Genomic DNA, 21,307 nt, shown 5'->3' with positions numbered 1-21,307 from the left:
AAGTCACAACTCTCATTGCCGTCCTGCCAGCACAAGGGAGATTTCTGCAAAGTGGTTTGCTCAGTGTGGAAACTTCGAACGAGAGTCAGCCTTCGAGATTCCAGCTGGCTCCAGCTGTGGCTCCCAGGGCCTCTGCTCCTTGGAGCTGCTGGCTGTATCACATGAGCCCATAATTTGGTCATGCTGGGAGCCAGGTGGCCGAGCCTGTGTCTGGGGGCAGACAAAGGGGCAGGAGGAGGAAGAATACAGAAACCGGATCCTCAGGGAGCCAGAGGAGAAGGAGCCAGGGAGCGTGCGCAGATAGGCGAAGGATAAAGCCCCAGTCCTTCCGTGAAGCTGATCTTGGCCTGCTCAGCGAATGCCCCAGAAGACAGGAAATCCCGTCTGGGCGGCAGAGAGGAAAATGCTGGAAATACCTGCTGGGTCCCTACGGGCCTTGCACAGTGTTTTTCTAAGGTCTGCTTTGTGTCTGCAGTGCTTTGCACCCCTTTTGCACTGGGAAGCTCTCGTCCCACTAGGAGGGGCAGAGGACAGGACCTGACCAGAAGTGACTTGCCTGGAAATGGAGACGCCCTGTGGTGTGTTGCAAGGGTCCATGGGGAAGGCTGGGAGGAGTGCGGGTCGGCCCTGCAGCACCTACTTCAGGGTCCTGCCAGGGGCTGGTACGCAGCCTCGCTCTGCTAGATACCCACCCCCGATCCTTCCTTCACCCCTTATGCTTTAAAACCCACGTCTGATTAAGACCCTTCTCTCCCTTCCATGACTCTCAGTTTGATGCAACAGAAAAGCCCAAGTTCTTCAAAGGACAAGGTCCTGCCTGATTAGCCATCCCTGTCCTAAAGGAGGTGTTTTCCAAAACTTTTCAAGATGATGTTTCCAGTCCCTTGTGCTCTGTATGTGACCTTGCCGCTGCCCTGTCACGGGAATTGCCTCCTTGAATCTGAGCTGGCTTTAGTGACACCTGTTTAAACCATTGAAGGGGACAGAAGTGATGTGGGGAGGTACCCTCCCAGTATAGACCAGAGGAAGCCCTGTTTTCTGGATGATCCTTGTTCTCCAGGGCCTCTTTCTCTTTCTGTCTCTTCTTCCTCAATCCATTTGCTAAGCTGGGAGAGGCCTCATTTGGGTGTGTCCTAGCTAAGCCCAGCCTTCCAGTCATCCCAGCCCAGGAACAGACAAGTCTCTAGAAGCCTCTAGATCAACAGTGTCCCATAGAACTTTGTGTGTGATAGAAATGTTCTGTACCTGTGCTGTCCAATAAGATGGTTGTTAGCTGTATGTTAGCTAAGCTGTAGAGAGAGCACAGAACACTCTATTCCATTTGAATTTAAGTTAATCAGTAAATATTTCTGTAGTGTAGGTATGTCCTATGTACTATTTGGAATATACTTACATTAACAATTATCCATTGTGTATCTGAAATCCAAATTCCCTGGGCCTCCTGCATGTTTACTGGCTAAGTCTGGCACCTGGAATGTAGCTAGTGCAACTGAGAAAGCGACTTAAATTTTGTTTGTATTTTAATTTGATTTGCTGCAAGTGCCTGGTGGCTACTACAGTGAACAGAGCACTCAAGAGAGCTCCAGATCAGTCCCTCTGTCACCCCAAGACAGTCACATCCCCCCATCTGAAGTCTCAAACTTTGTAACACAGACAAGCCATTCCCACTAAACCCTGTCCTGAAGCATGACCACTGAAATTGTGGGGGTTTGCTCTCAACAATAGCAGTGGAACTCCCCTGGCCTCTCCGACCTTCCCTCCGTAGGCCCCTCCCTCATTCCACTCTAGGGAACTCCAGGCACACTTCTGCCTCCACCCTTTGCTTCACCTCCTCCCGGGCGGAATGTTCTGCTTTATGCCCTTGGCTCATTCCCTCTCCTGATTCCAATCTTTGCTCAAAGCTCACTTTTCAGTAAGGCCTTCCCTGACCCCGCCCTATATAATTCCTGATTCACTTTACCTTACTCTATATAAAAGTTTCACAAACCTCTCCACCTTGTCTCTCTCTCTCTCTCTCTCTCTCTCTCTCTCTCTATATATATATATATATATATATATATATTTATTTTCCATCTATTTCTGTTCAACTATGAGATCAAGGAGGGTAGGCTGGGCTCTTCACCTTCCCTGTTCTCTGATGTGCCCCAGATGCTGAGAAGAGTGCCCTTCACACAAGCGGTACTCAGTAGATACTGGTGGAATGAGTGACAAAGTGTTAAGTGGATGAGCAGGTGCCATCTTTCCAGATGCCTCTCAAATATGGCTGTGCTGAAAAAAAAAAAAAAAAATATATATATATGGCTGTGCTGTTCATTGTCCCTAGACTCCCAGTTAATAGTATTCATTCAACAAACACTCCACGCCAGGTACTGTCCCAGGACCTGGGGGTACAGAGGTCCCCATGACAGGTGCCCATGTCCTCAGGTAGTCTCTCTTAAGAGGATTAGGGTCAGGGAGGCCACCCTCAAATTGGTCATTGAACGTGGTGTTTGTGACATGAACACAGGAGCTGTAGCCACTTTCACAGGCATCGTCTCGTCTCAACCTATCACTGTGGAAGAAGTTCTTTTAAATGCTGGTGCCTGGGCCCACCTCCACAGGTTCTGCTTTTGATGGTACAGGGTACGCCCCAGTGTTGGCAGTTCACAGAATTTACCTGGTTGTTCTGAGATAGGGAAGGATTAGAAACACTTGTTTAAGGGCACTTGGGTCTGGGTGGCGCAGTGGTTAAGCATCCGACTCTTGATCTCAGTTCAGGTCTTGATCTTCAGGGTTGTGAATTCAAGCCCAATGTGGAGGTGGAGGATACTTTAAAAAAAAAAAAAGGTACGCCTGGGTGGCTCAGCAGGTGAGCATCGCCTTCAGCTCAGGATGTGATCCTGGGAGTTCTGGGGATCGGGGCCGCATGGCATTCCTGGTGGGGAGCCTGCTTCTCTCTCTGCCTAGGTCTCTGTGTGTCTCTCATGAGTAAATAAATAAAATTTTAAAAATAACAAAAGCACTTGTTTCCATGAATCCTGGTTATTGCCTCTGAGCCAGCCCCACTTTACAGATGAGGACAAGGAGGCTCAGAGCTCTGCTGTGTACCCAGAGGCTAAGGGTGAGAAATGCTGCATCTGGCAGTCCCTTGGTCCTCCCCCTCCCCAGAAGGCAGGGGCCTGGGGCTAGGGCGCACCCCTCTTCCCCCACCCTCCTCCGATCCCTGCCCTGGGCTTGGGAGGGGCCCTCTATCCCACTGGAGGCCGAGAACCACCTCTTCCAGGGCCCATCCTCCCTCCATCCAGGCCCTCCTCGAGCTCATCAGGCTAATGAGAGACTCTCTGGCCCTGCCCGCTCCCCCTCTGTAATTTGCTCTCCGCCCTTCCCTCTAATTGTACTGCCTCCTCAGCAGTTTCCCAGGCCTGGGGCTCCTTTTCCGGTGGAAGGCCCCTCCCTGGCCTCCTGAAAGGGGCTGCTTTCCAGCCTGTCCCGAGGGGGAGGGACTGCAGCCCTAGAGCCCTGGGGGGGAGGGGGTGGGAATCCGGTGGCAAATGTTGCAGGGTAGAAGGCAGCAACCCCTTCTGTCCACCTAGGGCCACTTGTCTTTCAGACACTTTATTAGAAACTGGCCAGAATCTGTAAAGAGCGCAGGGGGCCCACCACCAGGGCAGGAGCGGCTAGGACATCTGGGGACCACCGTCTAGCTCCGGGTTGTCACCTCTCCAGTGACCGGTTTGTGCTGGGGTGTAACTTCTATTGCTCACCCTCCTCTGGGTCTCCTTTACCCTACTGAAATGTGGCTCCGGCAGGAAAGGATTTGGTGAGGTCCTGGCATCATCCAGGCCTTGCAGGAGTAGGTTTCTGCCTCACTTCCAGGTAGGGTGACAGTGCACACTCCTGAGCTCACTGCTTGGGCATTGGTGGCATGGGGCAACTTTACTCCGAGCACCATAAAGGGGTCTATTTGGTGAAGTGTTTGGTCCCAATGCCTGCACCTCAGAGGCATTTGGGGCATCGGTCCCATCTGTGATGAAGATAATTCAGACCAGTCTGAGGGCTCGAGGGAGTCCACGTAAAGCCTTATAAGCATGGTGCTCTGCACACAGTCAGTGCCTAATAAGTAACTGTCTTATGATTGGTCCCTGCCCCTCTCCTGGCTGCTGGCTGTGTGCACACAGGGGTGTGTGCACACAGCGCTTTCCTTTGGAGCCATTTACCTGGGGGATGATTCTAGGAATTCCATCTCTGCCAAAGAAGAGTTCTCAGCCTATAACCAGAGGCAACAGGTCATGGCTTTCTGTGGCTGGGAGGCAGCTTCCGCAGCAGCCAGGGCCCTGCTCTGCTTTTGCACCTGTGCCTCTGCAGGCCAAGCTGCTTGGCCTGGCCAGCCTGGACAATGCCCCACCCAGCCTGAAGGTGGAGAGTCCCCGACAGGAGACCCTGCCCAGGCCAAGCCTTGGCCTTTTCTGTAGAAAGGCTCACCAGGGAACCATTCTTTGATACACACTCTGGCTTCTCAGTTTTCCCTGGAACCCTGGACACAGAGGCCACCTCAGGGGTCCCTGCACACACAGGCTGGCTCTACCTCAGGTCCTGGCTCTCTGGCCCAGGGCACACCTGCCTGTGGCACCGACAAGTGAGCCTCACCTGGCGAGAGGCGGGATCCTTCAGTGGGATGAATTGAAGGTGGATTCTACACAGTCCCTCCTCAAGGACTCGGTTGTACCTTCATGCCCCCTGCCGGACTTCCTGAGGCTACCTCCCAAGCAAAGTGTCCACTCTGGAAGGAGCCCACGCGAAGGCAAAAGTATCGGCAGGCAAATTCCAGAGACTTGCTCTCTGCGGCTTCCCTCCCAAATTCCCAGCATTTTCCCTGAGGCCCCCACCAGGGAGTGAAGGAGGTTGAGGTGCAAGGTGGGAGCAGCCTGAGGCTGCAGGGGAGCCCCTTCCTTTCCTCTCTTAGTCTCTCAAGCTCTGAGTGGAGTGGCCCACAGCCAAGACTTGTTAGCCTATTGTTCCCATTTCCTTTGCTCACTTGGCATTAAACAACTCGATAGTCCATTTAATGAGGGGCTGGGTGTCAGCTGGCTTCTTACTGGGGGCTGGGCATTCGTCTGCACAGGAGGCAGGCTCCAGTGCTGCTGGGAGGAGGAGAGAGGCTCAGAGCTGGGTTTCCTGCCCGGGAGTCTGGGTGGGGGCCGTAGCAGGAAGAACCTCTGTCTCGTGATCTGAGGGAGCTCCAGGCAAGATGGGCCTCAGAATACACCAAGCAGCCTGGTCTCTGGTTTCTCATCTAAAAAAGAGGAGTGAGAGTGTCCCCCACGGGCAGATTGTGGAGGACCAAACAGAGGAATGTGGAGGTCCCTTTACATGCTAACGGGATTATTTAAATGCAAGGACCACTGTGATTAAGGGCAACTGAGGGCCAAGAGCGAGGTGGGAGGTGGGGGGATGCCCAGAATAAATCTACTGAGTGCTTGACTATTCCCAGCAGGTAGGAATCATCAGTCTGTGAGATGAACTCATTCTATCATGTTCCACAAGCAGCTGAGTCCCTACTACGGGCTGGGCACCAGGACTTGCATGGAGAAAACAGTATCTTTCCTCTCATGGAGCTCATACTCTGCTGGGAGTGTTGAGGCAGGAGGGACAATACACTAATAAGCCAGTATAAGAGGTGAAGTGACCCGTGCTATGGCCAGGTATCTATCAGGGAGAGTGAATGGCGGCGGAGCTGTTATTTTATATAGACCTGCCAGGATGACATCACTGAGCAGGGACCAGGGAACCATGACATTGCCCAACAGGTAGATTCCAGGCTATGAAAGAGCAAGAACAAAGGTCTTGAGGTAGGGAACATCTTTGTGCGATCAGTTAGCTATTGCTACATAACAAGCCACCCTGGTGCTTAAAATAGCACTGGTTATTTTCAGTGGGCAGGCTCCGCTGGGCAGTTCTGGCAGCGAGGCTTCCTTGCATTGTCTGGGGTCACCTGCCAGGTGGGCTGGGGCTGGTGGTTTGGAATGGCCCAAACTGGGAGAGCTCACCTCTGCTCCATGGGATCCCCTGCCCCGCAGTGGGTGAGGCCAGGCTTGTGCTCTCAGCAGTCAGGCAGGCTCCCTAGAGCTTCCACGTGCTGTCCTGGGAGCTTGCCCAAGAAAAGAGTGCCCACGAGTGGGTCCAGTCTCTAGGAGGGTCAGAGAATTTAGAGATATTCACCTTTTTCATTATAAATAATCAGAAAGGCTTCTGGCATAATGACTGTCAGTTCTATTTGGGGCCTGGTTTAGATGGCTCTTACAGTGAGGGTTGGGGTGGCAGGTATTGGGGTACACTGAGGGTTGGAGCGGGGGAGTGGTTCCTGTGTGACGAACAGCAGGTGTCCAGTGTTGGGCAGGCAGCCGGCAGGGGAAAGGTCTGGAGTTTTGGGCAGAGGAGGTGGAAGTGCAGGACCAGGGATACACCGATGCAATGGGAGTGCCAATGGGAGTGCCGTTGGGGTGGTTGGTGGAGGACAGGAGAGCTGTCAGCAGACCCTTTAAGGGCCGTTAAGACGAACAAAAGGAATGGTTGTTCCGTGTGGCACTAAAAGGGCAGAAGCGGGTGTAAGAGAGACAGGGAGATGGGATTGGACTCAATTCTGAAGAGTTTTGATCACTAGCCAGCCCTCATGATGGATGGGCCCTGGTCTGGGGAGGTAGAGGTGGGGAGGTGGGCTGGATGTGGATGTGTGCTGGGCTCTGCCTACCAGCTGCCTTCTCTCCTTTGGGTGACGTGCCTCGTCACCCTAAGTAAGCGCCATCACCCCAGATTGACCTGAGTGCCACTGCAGCAAGACCCCTGATGACCTTGCCCCTGCACCTGTGTCCATGTACCAGGCACCATGCTGCTGTGGGGCACCCACGGGTGGTTGGCTTGTCACACTGCAGTGCCAGAAGAGAGGGAAGCCCAGGGCTTAGAGGGTGGGGCAGGATCCAGGGAAGCCTTCCTAGGGGAAGGGACTGAGACTTTCTTGGCTTGCAGTGGTTATCTGGACAGTCTGGGTGGGAGGCAGGAGCAAGCATTCCCAGCCAAAGTGACAGAAGCACGTCTGACTGCTCCCTTCCCCGGGGGCTGTGGAGAGAAGTAGAAGCCAGGGTGCTGGGGCTCTCCTCCCTCACCGCCATCACTCCCTGTAGGCCTTGGCTTACTGTTCCATCAAATGGGTCTAATAGGCCTCACAGCTGTAGGCATCAGAATCACCAGGGAAGGTGCTAGAACTGCAGGTTCCTTCCTGGGCTTCATCCTGGAGTGTCGCAAGGGGTGGGTGTGGGGTAGTTGCAGCCCAGGAATGTGCATGCCCACCTGGCACCCATGCCCTGAGAAGCTCCTCCTGAATCCCTGAGATTGCCAGCAGGCCCTTTGGACCTGGACCCACCAAGTACCCACTGAAGCAGAGACACTGTTTACCCAGGACCTCCCAACCCTGGCACTCGTCATAGATTACAGGTGGCCCCTTGGGGCTACACCTTTGCCAAACACAAGCTGCGGAGCCCTGGGGGATGGGCCCCCCACCCTGGAGGCCTGATTCAGAATCTGCAGGGGTCCAGGAGCATCAGCTGAAAGGCATCAAGGACCTTGGGGAGAAAGGGAAGGGGAGCTCGGTGGCCTGGGCGTTTCTCGGAGCTCCCTCCAGGGGACCCTCTCTAGGCCAGCTTCTTTCTGCAGCCTCGGCCACCAGGCCTCCTGCTGCTCCTCACCTTTGTCAATATTTATTTCTTTACCAGCCTCCAGCAGCCTGGTATTTGCTTAAAGGGCAGGAACAGACATGGCCAACTTTGCTCTCTGCTTCCTGCCTGGCATTTCTGTGTGGGCCACCTGGTCTTTGACATGTTCGAATCATCTGGCCTCCTGCCTCTGCCCCTGGCTCCAGCATGGGGCTCAAGGCCTGAAGAGAGCTTTCTCATATCACCCTTGACTCCACTTCCCCTCAGAGACCCCCTGAACCTGTCCTCTGGCTCCATACACATCACATCTGGACTACAGGCCCAGAACTCAGAACATTCTAAATGTTCCCCAAATCTCCAGGCTTACAGCATGACTCCAGATCCAAGTCTGAACAAGCCATGGGGAGGTCGTTGTGGTGAAAGGCTGTGTGGTTTGAGGAAGATGGGAGCATCATTTTCTGTGAAATCAGATCCTGGTATTGGGTGAGGCCAGGAAGACCTGAACTCGAGCCACAGAGCCACTGATAAATGTGTGAAGCCCTTAGACATGTCACTGAACATTGATTTTTTCCAAATCTGTTCAGATGAGATCTTCTAATTTTTTTTTTAGATTTTGTTTATTCATAAGAGACACAGAGAGAGAAGCAGAGACACAGGCAGAGGGAGAAGTAGCTTTCCCACAGGGAGCCCGATGTGGGACTTGATTCCAGGACCCTGGGATCATGACCTGAGCCAAAGGCAGACGCTCAACCACTGAGCCACCCAGGTGCCCCAAGGGATCTTCTAATTTTTGTCTCCTTTGAACCTCAGGGACATGTTTCAGAGAATGCCTTGGCTCTTTCCTCCCCACTCCTGGATTTCAAAATACAGTTGACCCTTGGACAAAATGGAGGATTAGGAGCTCCAACCCCCTCACAAGGACCACATATAACTTTTGACTCCCCCAAAACTTACCTACTCATAGCCTACTGCTGACCGGAAGCCTTACTAATGACATACACAGTTGATTAACACACATTGTGTAGGTTATACATATACAGTATTATATACTGTATTATTGTAATAAAATAAGCTAGAGGCAAGACAATGCTATTAAGAAAATCATAAGGAAGAGAAAATACATTTACGGTCCTGTACTGTATTTATTGACAAAAATCCAAGTTACCCTGTGTCCCGCCCACAACCTCCCCCCAAACTTCCAAAACCATAGCATAGCAATTAAAACTAAAATATTGACCTTGGTATTAACACCTTAATCAAACTAAAGCCCCTGTAAGAACCTCCCATGATTTTGCACTAATCTCCTTTTGTTCCAGGGAAGTGTTCAGGAACCCATGTTTGCAATTACTTGGCTTTTTTCCCTCTGTTGTGCTGCTGTCTGCAAGGGTCATTCCTTGTCTTTCAGGATCTGGATGCCCACAGAGAGTATTGATCAACTACTTTGCTGAATGTCCCTCAGTACAGGCCTGTCTGGGTCGTCTCACAATTGGGTGGAGGTCGTGCATCCCAGGCAAGGGCAGTGTGCAGCTCAATGTGTCATGTTGTGGGGTCATGGCATTGATGTGTCTTCTGCGCTGATGGCCCGGATCTGCGGTCAGTTTGGTCTCTGATGGGTTTTTCTTCTGTGGGATTATATCTACTTGCCACTCCCTGACTAGTTAACAAACTAAGAGAGATGTCTTGAGGCAACTCGAATCCCTTTTCTTCTTAAACCTTCCAAAGATTCTAGCATCTATCAGCAGATCTGGTCCATAGCAGTCATCTTTTTGCCCAGTGCTGACTTTAACCTTTTCTCCTTCCTTCCACATTTATTCTTCATTTCCATTGCAAGAAAGAGCTGTCACTTCTCCATCGATTTATTTCAGCAATTATTTAGATCAGTGTGGACTCATGGATATTTTATTCTGTAGATTATACTCTAATACTATCATTATTTTATTGTTCAGATGATTCCAACCCTGGCTGCTGAGAGCTCCTGTGTTCTTTCAATATATGGTTTCACTCAGAGTTCCAGGATTTGCTGCTGGCCTCACTCAGCTGTTAGAGATCCTTCTTCTTCTTCTTTCTCTTTTTTTAAAGATGTATTTTATTTTATTTTATTTTTATTTTTTTGAGAGAGCGGGGTAGGAGGGCAGAAGCAGACTCCATGCTGAATGCGGGCAGCAGAGCCCATCACAGGGCTCAATCTCTCATGCCTTTGAGATCACAACCTGAGCTGAAACCAAGGGTCAGACCCTTAACTGACTGTACCACCCACCCAGGTGACCCTGTTCAGTATCCTTCTTGGTGTTCTGCATACATCGTGATCTACTGCAGCCACAAATTACATCTTCTGTTTGATATCAATTATGGGCCAGATTGTGTTCAAAACCTACTCCTTAGTTGAGAGATGTGTTGGCAGAGCAGGTTCTTTGGAAGAAATTCCCACCATTTGGAGCTTGGATGTTGCTCCACAGTGAATGCCTAGAGTTCAAAAGCCCCAGAATACCCAACTCATACTGCCCTTAGCTCCCTTTGCCTGGCATATAGAATAGGGTCAAGATTTTATGATGATAACCTTGGCCCTTGTCTAAGACCTGTTCTTACCAACAACTGAGAAAGCTGGGACGTTTCTTAGTTTGGGTTCTCTCAGCTGATTTTGTTATAAGGATTCAAGTGCAAGTATTTGCTTTGGGATGTGATCTCAGTGGGGAGTGGGGAAGTGAGACAGGGAATGGAGGGCAGCTGTCACTGTAGTATCAAGCATATTATCACTATGCATCCCTGGAGCTGTAGAACCTGGAGGGAGACAGTATAGAACACGTGTTTAAGAGTAATCCTGTCCCTCAGGAGCTGGGGTATTTATATACCAACTCCTGTTAGTTTTTGTTATTTTGTGTGTGTGTGTGTGATGAGAGCCCCTGAAATCTATAGATATCCACTTTTAATTTTTTTTAATTAATTAATTTGAGAGAGAGAGAGAGAGAGAGCACATGCACCAGTTGGGGGAGGGGCAGAGGGAGAAGTAGACTCCCTACTGAGCAGGGAGCAGGACGTGGGGTTTGATCCCAGGACGCCAGGATCATGACTGAGCCAAAGGCAAACTCTAACTGCCTGAGCCACCCAGGAACCCACCAACTCCCATTAGGTTTTGGTTGAGGACTCTTCCTGGGCATGATAATTCTCTAGCACTTCTAAGATGCAGGCAAGAGTGGCAAAGTTGTGCTTGGAGATGGTAAGGGTCTTTCTTCTCCAGGACACAGGTGAGGCACCAGTAACGCCCACTACAAGCACATCCCCATTTTACAGATGGAGAAACTGAGGTTCACAGAGATGGTACTGAGGGCTGGTACCTAAAGCTGTGATTTGTGCTTAAATAGTTCTAAGTTTCCCCTCAACACTGAAATCTCCCTTTCCCTTGGCTTCTTCTGGCAAATTCTTCCTCTGCTGCCTGCTCACTTGCTGCAAGGTGGACCGGCTAGGAAATGGGTGCACATTTGCACAATGTCACATCCCATCAGAATGAGTGATGCTTTGGTTTAATGTCTTAGTAATCGTACATGCATTGTTTAGCTTGGATGGGGACAAGCTCCTGTACTATTTCAGGAGGCTTGAGTTACATCAACCCACCAATAAGCTGTGTTAAAAGATTAGGCAAATAGACAAAAGAAACTCCTGGCTTCCTGTTTGCTTAGACTGCTGGGCTGACAGAGAACCTGTTTAATCTCTAGTCCCAGGGTTCCTCTGACATCTCCATAAGCTACAATTTCCCAGTACATCCACTGGGGTGTGTCACCATTTCTTACTGTCCCCCTTCCTCCTCCTCCCTCACAGATCTGTTTCTGGTTCTTATTCTGACTGCCAGACCATCTGTATATTCCCAGCCTGTTCTCCTGGTGAACTTTTGCACCTAGGCCATCCTTATGAGTCTGGAGAGAGACATGTGGGTCAGGGGACCTGGGCTCTGCCGATAGATACACATGTGCAGCCCCAGCCTCCGTTTCCCCCGGGAGGAATCGAGAGTGTTGAAGGAGAAGTTCCCCTTCCCCAGCCCACCTCCTAGGAATGCCCAGAACAGCAAAGCAGATGAGTTTACAAAAGGATTGTCACCACCCAGGGCCTGGCTGGTGGGCTTGAGGCTTCAAGAGACACGTAAACAGACAATAAGCATATAAAAAGAAGCCCCACCTCACTGGTATTCAGGAACAGGTGAATTAAGAAAACATGCTGGAGTTTGGGGGAAGTTGTCCACCTAGCAAGTTGACACTAGGTATTACAGACATACTTCGTCTTACTGTGCTTTGCTTTATGACGCTTCGCAGATGGTGTATTTTTTACAAATCGAAGGCTTGTGGCAATCCTGAGTCAAGTAAGTCTATTGGCAACATTTTCCAAAAGCATTTGCTCAGTTTGTGTCTCAGTATTATATTTTGGTGATTCTAGCAATATTTTAAACTTTTTCATTTTTATGATACTTTGTCAGAGTGATCTGTGGTCAGTGGTTATGACTTGCTGAAAACTCAGATGATGGTTAGCATTTAAAATTTTACTTTTATTAATTTTTAAAAATATTTTATTTATTTATTCATGAGAGACACAGAGAGAGGCAGAGACACAGGCAGAGGGAGAAGCAGGCTCCATGCAGGGAGCCTGATGCAGGGCTCCATCCCAGGATCCCAGGACCATGCCCTGGACCAAAGGCAGGTGCTAAACCACTAAGCCACCCAGGCATCCCTACCTTTGTTAGTCTTTTAAGTGTTGACATTTTTATTTTTTTATTTATTTATTTATTTTTTAATTTTTATTTATTTATGATAGTCACACAGAGAGAGAGAGAGGCAGAGACACAGGCAGAGGGAGAAACAGGCTCCATGCACCGGGAGCCCGATGTGGGATTCGATCCGGGGTCTCCAGGATCGCGCCCTGGGCCAAAGGCAGGCGCCAAACCACTGCGCCACCCAGGGATCCCTAAGTGTTGACATTTTTAAAGATTTTATTTTAAATTCCAGTGTAGTTAACATACAGTGTTATATTAGTTATAGATGTACAATATAGTGATGCAATAATTCCATTGAACACCCAGTGCTCATCACAAGTGGACTCCTTAATCCCCATAGCCTTAATCCCCATATTTTACTCATCCCCTCTAACCAACTTTCCTATGGTTAGCATTTTTTAGCAATAATTTTTTTCATTATTATTATTATTATTTTTAAAGATTTTATTTATTTATTAATGAGAGACACAGAAAGAGAGGCAGAGACACAGGCAGAGGGAGAAGCAGGCTCCATGCAGGGAGCCCAATACAGCACTTGATCCTGGGACTCCAGGATCACACCCTGAGCTGAAGGAAAATGTTTAACCTCTGAGCCACCCAGGCGTCCCTAGCAATAAAATATTTTTAAATTAAGGCATGTACATTATTTCTCTAGTCATACTGCTATGGCGTACTTCATAGATTACAGAATATTGTAAACATAACTTTTATATACATTGGGAAACCTAAAAATTCATTTGACTCACTTTACTGCAGAGATCTGGAACCAAACCAACAATACCTTTGCGGTATGCCTGTACAATAAAAAAATGTTCATATCCAAAATGCAGAGAATCACTTCTTCAAATTTATGGCAGAGAGACCCTTGCACACTACCTAGCATAAGGAAGTAGGTATGCATGAGGCTGTTCACCAAAGCAGCACTTCTCAACCATCTGTAGGCTTTTTATTTCCAATTGGTTGCAAACATGTACATTTTTTATTTTACAATAACAATGAATTGCTAGAGAATGAAATTTTAAAATTCAAGGCTTAGAAAATACAAGCCTGCGATTTTTATTATGGGATTCAACATAACATCACTCTGTCAAATAAAAGTTTCTCAGTGCTTACCCTGAGTTTCTTTTTTTAAAACATTTTTTAAAAAGATTTTATTTATTTGCGAGAGAGAATGTGCAAGCACAAGCAGTGGAGGGGCAGAGGGAGAAGCAGACTGCATGCTGAGCAGGGAACCAGATGTGGGACTTGATCCTAGGACCTTGGGATCATGACCTGAGCTGAAGGTAGACGCTTAACCAATTGAGTCACCCAGGCACCCCTTGCCTTCAGTTTCTATTCGTATCCCATCATAGACTGCTAATTAATAGCTCAGGGGCTATCACCAGGTGCTGGACCCCAGTCTTTGAGTAGGGCTGCTCTGCTGTGTTGCTTGCAAAACAAACAAAATCAGAAAGAACCTAAATATTTATCAATACATAAAACATTTTATGTCCATGCTATAAAATCCACGCAATAGTAAGATATAAAGACACGACTCCTGACATGGAAATGTGGCTGACACACATTATTATTGAGTGAAAAAAGACAACAACAAACAACACTCGGTATTTTCTATGGGTACATAAATATGTAGGAAAATGTACGGAAAGGGACTGGAAATGCATGCTGCTGGTTATCAGGAGTGGTGGGTAGAGAGGGAATCTTTCATAATGCTTTAATTTTTATGAAAATAATGCATTTAAATATTACTTGCATAATGAAAACAAATTTAGCATCCAGGCAAGGTTGATCTAAGGCAAGCAAAAGCCTCTCCCCACCCCTCAAAGTTACACTGGAAACCAAATGTCCTGAATTCTTCCCTAGCCCCCGAGAGAGGGACACACGATGCACTCTGCTACGTGGGTGTGATATGGATTGAACGAACAGTAAGTATCGAGGGCAAACTCACATGAAAAAGATGGCGTCTGAGCCCAGTTGTAGCCTGCGAGGGGGCAGAGGGACTGGGTGGTTGGTTGCATATGAGCCGCCTGTGAGGTGGTCAGAGGCAGAAAAGAGAATTTGGATTTTGAGATTCAAACATAAAGGAGAACTCTAGCATCTGACTTCTGAGCTGAGGGTCGATTGAGCACAGGTATCCATCCAGTCGTAGCTCCCTCCTGAATCTTGATTCAAATGACGGTGAAGAGAGACAAAATTCAACAAAGATGGAGAGAATGGAGCTGGAAGGCTCATGGAGGAGTCGCTGACAGACCCAGTGGACAGGAGACAACAGGATCCCCAGTCAGCGGTGGGGGTTGCCAAGTGACATGACTTACACCACAGAAGGCTCCTTTATTTTCTCCTTTCTGGGTTCTCTGACCCTAGAGTTGTGACATTTTGTGATGGTTTACCTTTATGTGAATCTTTCAATATGGACAATCACTTCCTTCCATTCTGGCAGTTACATTGTATAATTTCCTGGATAATCTCCCTCCACTGTTTTCTCTGTTCTTTTTCTGGAACTCTTCTTAGCTGGATGTCAGACCATCTGCATTAATGCTGTATTTTTCTTATGTTTTCTTTTTGGTTTCTAGGTTATCATTTTTTGTTGCTCTTCTATTTTTTGGAGTATGTCATCAACTTCATTTTCTTTTTTTTTTTTTAATTTTATTTATTTATTCATGAGAGACACACACAGAGAGAGGCAGAGACACAGGCAGAGGGAGAAGTAGGCTCCCCACAGGAAGCCCAATGTGGGACTCGATCCCAGGACCCCAGGATCATGCCCTGAGCCAAAGGCAGATGCTCAATTGCTGAACCACCCAGGTGGCCCATCAACTTCATTTTCTTTTCTTTTCTTTTTTAAGATTTTATTTATTTATTCATGAGAGACAGAGAGAGAAACAGAGAGAGAGAGAGAGAGAGGCAAGACACAGGCAGAGGGAAAAGCAGGCTCCCTGGAGGGAGCCTGATGTGGGACCCTATCCTGGAATCCCAGGATCACCCCCTGAGCTGAAGGCCAACGCTCAACTGCTGAGCCATTGGGGTGTTCCTCAACTTCATTTTCTAATGTTTCTATTGGATTTGTTTTTTCAAGTAAATGCACCCGTAGTTGTAAGAAATAATACAGATAGATCTTGTGTACCCTTTATCCTTCTCTCTACTGGTAACTGATGTAGGAAACAAAGGCAGAAGAGAAATTATTAAATTTCCTTACTGCCTACAGCCCATTGAGAGTCCTTGAAACAGGCAGACTGACCTACCTCTAGGGAGGCAACTGCCTCAGTGTTAGTACTTTGCTAAGGGCAACAGGCAACCCTAGCTGGACCCCTGGGATCCTGTAAGTCTACTTTTTTTTTTTTTTTTTTTTAAGATTTTATTTATTTATTCATGAGAGGCACACAGAGAGAGAGAGAGAGGCAGAGACACAGGCAGAGGGAGAAGCAGGCTCCACGCAGGAAGCCCGATGTGGGACTTGATCCTGGGTCTCCAGGATCACACCCTGGGCTGCAGGCGGCGCTAAACTGCTGTGCCACCGGGGCTGCCCCCTGTAAGTCTACTTTGAAGTATCAAATTCCTTGAGAAATTTCCTTTATCCTCAAACCCCCCAAGATACGTGTTGGCAATCATCCCCCAGGAATATGACCCACCGACATACATCCAAAGGGTCTCATGACTTAGGTTTTAGTAGACAGTAATAAATGACCCTTTCCCAACAAGAGCCAGTCCCCTCAAGGTCCTAGAAACCTTGCTTCCAAAATTCCTTAGAGACTTACTCTTTCCCTAACCCCCTCCCAACTTGAAAGTATAAAGGAGTCACTCTTCGTTTGGAGGGCAGCTCTTTCTGCCCCTGGGACCAATCCCTGTGCTTTAATAAAATCACCTTTCTGCACCAAAAATCATCTTTTTGCACATCTCAAGAACTCATTCTTGGCCGTCGGCTTTGAACCATAACGTATTTTCCCACATCACTGTTTTGCAAGACTATAGTACATCACAGGCAGGACATTGACATTTTTACAGTTAAGACACAAAACACATCTGTCACCATAAGGATCTCTCTGGTAGCACTATTGAAGCCCACTTGCTTCTTGCAACCATTTTTTGTTTAACACATTTCTATAATTTTGTCATTTCAACAATGGAATTATAAATAGAATCACACAATGGGGAATCACATCCTGGTTATTGATTGTACCAATAGTTCATTCCTGTTTATTGCTTAGTAGTATTCCATGATAGGGGTGTACTACCATTTCCTTAACTATCTGATGTATGCATTCTTTTATATTCTGTGTATTTCATATTTGAAATGAGTTTTTTTGTAGATAGCATATAGTTGGGTCAGATTTCTTGATCCACTCTACCAATTTCTGTCTTTTAATTGGTATATTTAGATGATTTTCATTTAATATTATTATTGATATGCTAGGGTTTGACTCTGCCGTCTTATTTTTATTTTCTGTTGCTATCTCTGTCTTTTGTTCCTGTTTTCTTTCCCCTTGAAATGTTCAAAATGCTTGAACATTTTTTGAATTACATCTTGACTTATTTACTTTAAAAAAATATTTTATTTATTTATTTATTCATGAGACACACACACACACACACACACAGAGGCAGAGACACAGACAGAGGGAGAAGCAGGCCTTCTGCAAGGAGCCCGATGTAGGACTCAATCCTGGATCCCGGGATCATGCCCTGAGCCAGAGGCAGACACTCAACTGCTGAGCCACCCAGATGTCCCTATTTATAGCATTTTTAAAAAAAGATTTTATTTACTTATTTAAGAGAGAGAGGTAGTGACAGAGTTAGCATGAGTGGGGAGGAGATGGAGAAGCAGTCTCCCCACCAAGCAGGGAGCCCAGTGTTGGGCTCAGTCCCAGGATCCTGGGATCATGATCTGAGCTGAAGGTAGATACTCAACCACCAACTGAGGGCCCAAGTGCCTCAGATTGGGTAATTTCTACAGTTCTATCTTCCAAATTTCTTGCAAGGCTACTTTCCCCCAGTCCTTTGGCTAAAGAACAGAGGTTTTCTGTTGTTGTTGTTTGTTTTTTGTTTTTTGTTTTTGTTTTTGTTTTTTTTTTTGGCGTATGCCTGTTTGCATTTCTGGGTTGTGGGCTTCTCAGGAAGCTATATATATATAAGGCAAAAAGAAAAACCAAGAAACTTACTGCCATGTCATTTTTTGTGTTCCATGTCCCCTAATCATGTGCCTTCTTCTCTCTACCTTTCACAGTTTTCTTTTATATTTAATGTTCAGGAGTTTTAGTTATATGCAGAAGGAAGAATAAGGAGAATTATGTTTACTCCATCTTCCTGGCAACAAAAGTCTTTTCTATTGAATTTAAAACTTTCAGCTAGGGCAGCCCGGGTGGCTCGGCGGTTTAGCACGGCCTTCAGCCCAGGGCGTGATCCTGGAGTCCCGGGATCGAGTCCAACGTCGGGCTCCCTGCATGGAGCCTGCTTCTCCCTCTGCCTGTGTCTCTGCCTGTCTCTCATGAATAAATAAAATATTAAAAAAAACCCTTTTGGCTATAATATTTTTAATTTCTTTCTTGTTTTCTAATGGCTACCTTTTCCCCTGATATCCTGTTCTTGTTTCTTGGATGCATTATTTTATTTTTTCTTTTTAAAAGACTTATTTATTTGTTTTAATGAGAGAGAGAGATTATGTGCACATACGTGCATGTGAGTGTGGTGAGGGGGAAGCAGAGGAAGAGAGAAACATAAGCAGACTCCATGCTGAGTGTGGATCCCAACAAGGGGCTTGATCTCAAAACCCTGAGATCACGACCAGAGCTGAAATCAAGAGTTGAACACTTAACTGACTGTGCCACCCAGGCATCCCTGCATTATTTCCTTATCTCTCTGATGCTTAATCAGGTAATAATAGAGAAATTTTTTTCTGTTTCCTACACTGGTTCATTTCTTCCAGATTAATTTTTCCTGTTTTTGTTTTTTTCCCCCCACTCTTTAAGTATATATATATATATATATATATTTTTTTTTTTTTTTTTTTTTTTTTTTAGACTTAACATTTTTTAAGTGATAGTGGTCTAGTGGTCACTGGGGCAGGGACAGAGGCAGGGAGTGGACAGGGAAGGAACAAGAGGGTGTGAGATTTCTTTGTTGATTGTGAATTGGCTGGAGAAGATCCAGAATTGGGGAATACATGTCTGGGAGGATGGGCTCAAACTGGAGGCCCACCCAGTACCTGGATCTGTCCTAGAATTCCAATGATAATTGTGTTTTTATATTTATTTATTTATTTATTTAAAAAATTTTAAAAAGACTTTATTTATTTATTCATGAAATACACACAGAGAGAGGCAGAGACACAGGCAGAGAGAGAAGTAGGCTCCTCACAGGGAGCCTGATGTGGGACCCGATCCCTGCATGGGGATCACATCCTGAGCTGAAGGCAGACGCTCAACCACTGAGCCGCCCAGGCATCCCGATAATTGTGTTTTTAATTTCAAATTTTACTTGTTCATTCCTGGTGTATAAAAAAGCAACTGACTTTTACATATTGACTTTGTATCCTGTAACCTTATATAATTACTTATTAGTTCCAAGAGTCTTTTTGTTGGGTATTTCAGATTTTCTATGTAGACAGTCATGTCATCCCCAAACAGTTTTAGTGTTAATTTTTCCTTCTTAGTATGTATATCTTTTATTTCCCTTTTTTTTTTTTGGCTCTTCCTGTGTTAGCTGGAACCTCCTGCGCAATGTTGAAAGGGAGTAGTGACAGTGGACATTCTTGCCTTGTACTGATTTTTGTGGGAAATCTTTGAGTTTATCATCATTAAGTATGATATTAGCTGTGGGTCTTTTCGTAGATATTCTTTATCAAGTTGAGGGCTCTTTTCTATTCCTAGTTTACTGACAGTTTTTATAATGAACGGGTGTTGGATTTTGTCAAAGCCTTTTTCAGCATGTACTAATATGATTATGTGTTTTATTTCTTTTTTAATCTCTTGATATATGGATTACATCAATTGATTTTCAAATGTTGACACGCCTTGCATACCTGTGATAAATTCCACTTGTTTGTGGTGTATAGTTTTTTTAATATATTGTTGAATTTAATTGGTTACTATTTGTTGAGGATTTTTGCATCTATGTTCACGAGAGACTATAGTTTTCTTGAAATATTTGTATCTGGTTTTGGTAGGAGACTGGTATCATAGAATGAGTTTGGAAATATTCACTCTGTTTCTATACTCTGAAAGAGATTTGTAGAGAATTGGTATAATCTCATACTTAAAAATTTGATAGAATCCACCAGTGAAACCATCTGGACCTCATGCTTTCTATCTTTGCAGTGTATTAATTATTGATTCAATTTCTATAATAGATATAGTCCAATTCAGATAGTTTACTTCTTTTTACATGGGCTTTGGCAGTTATGTCTTTAAAGAAATTGGTCCATTTCATCTAGGTTATTAGATTGTGGGCAAAGAGTTGTTCCTAGTATTCCTTTATTATCCATGTAGTGTTCATGGAATCTGTAGTGGTGTCTTCTCTTTCATTTCTTTTTTTTTTTTTTAAGATTTTATTTATTTATTCATGAGTGACACACATTGAGAGAGAGACAGAGAGAGAGAGTTAGAGAGAGAGAGGCAGAGACATAGGCAGAGGGAGAAGCAGGCTCCATGCCAGGAGCCTGACGTGGGACTCGATCCCGGGTCTCCAGGATGAGGCCCTGGGCTGAAGACGACGCTAAACCGCTGAGCCACCTGGGCTGCCCTTCTCTTTCATTTCTGATATTAGAAGTTTGTGTCTTCTTCCTTTTTTTCCTTAGTCTGGCTAGATTTTATTTTATTGATCTTACTGATCTTTATTGACCTTTTCAAAGAACTAGCTTTCGGTTGCCCTGATTTTCTCTATTGATTTCTTGTTTTCAATTTCATTGACTTCTGCTCTCTTATTTCTTTCCTTCTGTTTACTTTGGATTTAATTTAACTCTTCTTTTTCTTGTTTCCTAATGGTAGAAAATTAGATTGTTCTTTTTTTTAAGATTCCATTCATTTACTTGAGAGAGAGAGAGAACATGGAGGGGGGGGCAGAAGGAGAAGGTGAAACATACTCCCCACTGAGCAGGGAGCCCAACACGGGCCTGATTCCAGAACCCCAGGATCATGACACAAGCTGAAGGCAGATGCTTAACTGACTGAGCCACCCAAGTGCCCCAAAACTTAGATTGTTAAGATCTTTCTTCTTTTTCGATATATGCATTCAATTCTATAAGTTTCCCTGTGAGTACTGCTTTCATTATATCCCACAAATTTTAATAAGTTGTATTTTCATTGTCAAAATATTTTTAAGTTTGCTTTGAGGTTTCCTCTTTGACTCATTGTTATTCATGAATGTATTATTTAATCTCCACATATTTGGAAATTTTCCAGTTATCTTTCCATTATTGATTTCTAGTTTAATTCTACTATAGTCTGAGAACAGACATTTTATTATTTCAATTCTCAATTTGTTAACGTGTATTTTACAGCCCAGAATATGGTCTATCTTGGTGAATATTCCTTGTGAGCTTGAGAAAAATGTGTATTGTGCTATTGTTGGTTGAAGTAGTGTAAGGATGTCATTTATATCCACTTGATATGTGGTGCTATTGGTCCAACTATATCCATACTGATTTGTTTTTTTTTTTAATTTTTTCATTTATTTATGACAGTCAGAGAGAGAGAGGGGCAGAGACACAGGCAGAGGGAGAAGCAGGCTCCATGCACGGGGAGCCTGACGTGGGATTCGATCCCGGGTCTCCAGGATCGCGACCTGGGCCAAAGGCAGGCGCCAAACCGCTGCACCACCGTGGGGATCAGTAGGGATCCCCGTACTGATTTGGACATACATACGGATATGTCCT

This window comes from Vulpes vulpes, chromosome 14 (genome assembly GCF_048418805.1).
Source record: "Vulpes vulpes isolate BD-2025 chromosome 14, VulVul3, whole genome shotgun sequence".
Lineage (NCBI taxonomy): Eukaryota > Metazoa > Chordata > Mammalia > Carnivora > Canidae > Vulpes > Vulpes vulpes.
The sequence above is the reverse complement of the archived record's forward strand: the minus strand, read 5'-3'. Positions refer to the sequence as shown.